Genomic DNA, 4,407 nt, shown 5'->3' with positions numbered 1-4,407 from the left:
GCATCTCAGTGAACTTTGCATGCAAACTGTCTTCTTCCACTTCACGTATTGGTGTCAAGTAGACTACAGGGAAACAGTTGAGACATTGTTTCGCACATAGTTTGCTTGTGAAGGTCATCTTATTCTCGTTCTAATCGATTGTTGCATTATGTCTTCATAACCATGGCATCCTTATGACTATTTCATAGTCCATAAGGTCTGCTACCTGGAACGTTGCAGTTTTTTTTTTTTTTTTTTTTTCTTTTTTTATAATCATGTATTCATTGTTTAGGTAAAAGAACTCGCATGCAGCGCTAGCTATGGCGTAAACAAAACCTTAATCCGAAAGCAAACAAAAACAAAAGCAACCAAACCAATGCCTCCAACAAGTGCGAACAACCCATATCGCAAAATGCATAATAGCTAATTTATAAAGGGAAACATTCAAACTAAACCAAGGAAATCCTACAAACAAGGAAAACAAACAAAGGCACTAACTCTTCAGTCCTAGACCAGGGAGGAAGAGCCGAGTGGGGAGGTGGAGCATCCGATAGTGTGGGCCCCGGAAGGGGGATCTCTGAAGGCAGGCATGTCTGGGGGAAAACCGGTGCAAGTGGCTGAGATATACGCGGCGAGGCCGTGAAGCAGTGCCGGCGTCGTCCAGATGGGCTCCCCCTCATCCAGGCACATGACCCCCGGGAGGTGGGCATCTCTGGCTCTGGTTCAGGAGGGGCTGGTAAGAATGGCGTGTTCGAAAGACTCAGGTTCCTCCTCGCAGTAGGGGCAGGTATCCGGGGCATCCGGGTCTCTCCAGGAGCGATGGGCGGCCAGGTAGCTTTTCCCTGACCTCATTTGATGGATGCGCCCCACCAGGAACTTCTCCAAGCCCGAACCTCGCCGTTTTCCTATTGCTGTCAATGTGTATAGGTACTTCCGCTGTATGGGTTAAAGGACCAGTTACACTTGAATTTCCATCCGCTACGTGGGCCTGTCTTTCTTTCTTCGATTCCTTAGTGTTGAGGACAGATTTATCGCAGATTTTCTTTTCAATAAAATCTTCGGAAGTACCCTAGTCGAGCACTGTATATATTGTCCTTTCTTGGTTTTCTTCCTTGTATATCTTCGTCTGGATCATTACATGATTACTGTCTCCTTCTCCTCATTATGTTTGTAGTGCCGTGTAGTTGTTTGCTAACTTGATGGGCTTTCCAGGTCCAGGTCTTGGGTCTCTCAGACTACCATTTACTCGGGACCCTCGTTGTTTTCTGCCACTTGGTCTTCAGCAATTATCTCGTGGATGTGGCATGAATGTGGCTTTGCACGGAAAAGGATTTCACATGACTTATAATTATGAGTCATAGGTATGTTGTTGTTTTACGCATATGACCGATTTGAGTCATATGATTTAGTATGTCATGATTCGTTATACTTTGCACATAACTCGAATATGAGTCATAGGATGTGCCCCTGGCAAGTATGCCTTGAGAGTATGCCTTGCACATATGCTTTAGGTTTTACACATGACCTCATGATGATGTTATGAGTCTCATACATATGACTCAATTGAGTCATATGATTTATTTATTGTGTTATGATTGGTTTATGAGTTTTTGCATATGACCTTGCTATGACATCATGGGTTTTGAGTGTGTGACCACTTTGGTCACATGATTGGTTTATTATGATTTGGTTGTGCCCATGTGACCACTTTTGGTCACATGACTATGGGTGGGAAGAACACTATATAAGGAGGTCGAGGCGGCCGAGAAGAATAAGTTGCTCATGTTTTGTTCTAAGTACTTTCCCTCCTTCTTTCACCCTGTATCAGACGTGAAGGTTCTGTGACGATCCAATCAGAGCCCTTGATTTCTATTTCATGATAGGCTTCATATCTTTAACTTCCAATACCTTATGGGGACTTCATTGTTATACCTCCTCCTATGTTTGCTGGAAGTTTTTTCTTCCTTCTACTTATCCTTTCAGTTGTTTACTAAGGTTGCCTCCTTACAGTCACAATGGCTAAGCCAGCCTTCGCCCCCTCTGCCACATCCACTCTACGTTTGTCGATGCTTCTGTCTCATGACATCGAGAAGAACTTCGTCCGACAGGTAGATGACTCTCGCCATTGGTATCACATCTCTGTTCTTTCTCGGCGAGTTCATCATAGAGGGAAAGAGATATCTGCCTTGTAGGTTACCCTCGAGAATAAACTTGCTATTAATCGCAGTTATCACGTGATGTTGGCGACTCAAGTTCCCACGGTTATCCCCACTTCACCTGTCCCATCGCTCGCTTCAGTTACTACAGTGGTCTCGGTTAGAGGGGGTGGGCAAGACCCTCAGAGTTTTTAGTATCCAACAGAGAAGCTCACTGGGGGGAATATTGCGCTGCCGGTTATCCTGGCCCGTCCTGCATCTTTCGTTGTGGTTGGTAGTGTGGGTGGACCTATTCCTGATTCGTTGGGGTCGGTTGAGGCGCTTGCTCCTAGTTTGGGTGGGGTGGATCCTGGTATGGTTACACTACCCGCAGTGGTATCACCCCCTTCTGGGCGGCAGGTGTCTGAGTCCTCTGAGGTTGAGCCAGTGGCTGGTCGGGTTAACGCCTCTCGTGGCATCCCTCCTGTAGCAGTGGGTGGTGATGAGAGTGGCTCATTCACTCATGTTACAAGACTTGTGCCTGGGAATGGGAAGAGGACGAGAAACAAGAAGCGTCGGGTCAAACAAGACCAGACATTACCTATACTGCTTGTCCCTGACTCGGAAGGCTCATTGCCTTCGCCGGTTCGCCGCCTGCAGAGAGAGCTGAGGAGAAGTTAGAAGAACAGTTGAATACTTGGGCTTGTTCAGTCAAGTTCCAGCAGCTTGAAGACTATCTCGTTCTGGCTGCTTTCATTGAGGCCTTTGGGCTACGCTGCAGGTGTGCTGCCTCCCTGATTCTCTAAGACAGTTCGTACCCCTTTGCCTAGGGAATCCTTCACCCTGTATGTCGGCTTTCTCTCAGGTCTATGCACTTGGAAGGTGGGTATTTCCTTTGTTTGGGAATGGGGATGGGTGCTGGGGCGGTCAGTGGGATGTCTCAGGAGCATGGAGTAGGGTCGCTCGGCGTGGTTTCTACTGTAGAGGAGGTTTTTACGGGATCCCATTCAGGTGGCAGTAGTGGAATCATTGTATTTTGTTCGAGTAACTTAGCCGGTGGGTAGGCCGGGCTGAAGAGTACTTTTCTTTACCATTGATGGCTTTGTATTTAGTGTTCGTGGTAGAGCATAGTGTGGGCATGTTTGAGGTACGGGGTTGGAGGTTTAGTTAGTTCATGCTTAGTGGTATCCGGAATGCGACAGCTTGGGGGCCTGGCCCTGGGGCTCGTTGTATGCCAGTGTTGGCAGTACGAGTTTAAATAAAATTAGATTGAATTCTAAGTACTTTTCTTTCTTATTACTTTAACTGTAACGATCCCTCCTGCGATAGTTTTTCCACCATTCGTTCAACATATCCATAGCATGTTCCAGTCCTTCTAGTTGTTCTCTGCTGTTTTCGCTCCTTCGGTAACCATTCCATACCTGTAGGAATTGATCATTTACATGCCAAGGATCGTGGTCTCGGATTTCTTCAACTTCCCATTCATCCTTCTTATTACTGATGATAGGTGCGGGTCAAGAGTGCTATCTTCCAGAGAACTTGGAGTTGCCCTTTGAGTGGAATTCGTAGACAGCAGAGGCATGGAAAACGGCAGTATTGGCGCTGTCTATATGTCCATCAATCTGGACAGCGTAGTTTCCTGTATGTTTATCAAAGGATAAGACTTTGAAAGGTGCTCACCATCAGAGTTGTAGCTTTTTACTGCGCCCAACATTCTTAACAAACATGTTTCCATGTGCCATAATCATATCACCCGATGGGATAGGAATATGTGTGCATTGTCGCTCCTGAGCAATAGTGGTACTCTGGAACCGGGCAGCTTTAACAGCTTAGAAGGCATCATTCCTGGTAGCTTGATGTATATTTAAGTGGTCATCTGAGGCGGGGATTGAGGAGATTTTGAATAGGATTATAGGAAAGAGAGCGAATTGGCGGCCAAAGATTGCCTTGTATGAAGACATTCCTAAGGTGTCTGAATATTCTGCGTTGATATATGTGGCGAGCTCAGTGAGGGCTGGTTCCCAGTTGGTCTGTCGTTCATTAATCATGTTCCTAAATCCTGTCTTGACTTCGCGGATCTTTCTTTCTGCTTGGCTATTAGTCCTATGATGCCCAGAAGCGGCCATAATGTGATAGATTCCAATGGAGGTCAAGGTCTGTTTCCAGAATTTGGGTGTGAAGCAGAGATTAGCATCACTGACCATAGATAATGGGTATCCATGGGGGGTAAATAGGTATCATTGGAGGTTATTCCTGGTGTCCTTAGATGAGTCAGTGACTTTCAATGGTATGA

Source organism: Tuber melanosporum, assembly GCF_000151645.1.
Source record: "Tuber melanosporum whole genome shotgun sequence assembly, scaffold_34, strain Mel28".
Lineage (NCBI taxonomy): Eukaryota > Fungi > Ascomycota > Pezizomycetes > Pezizales > Tuberaceae > Tuber > Tuber melanosporum.
This window is presented reverse-complemented; position numbering follows the sequence as displayed.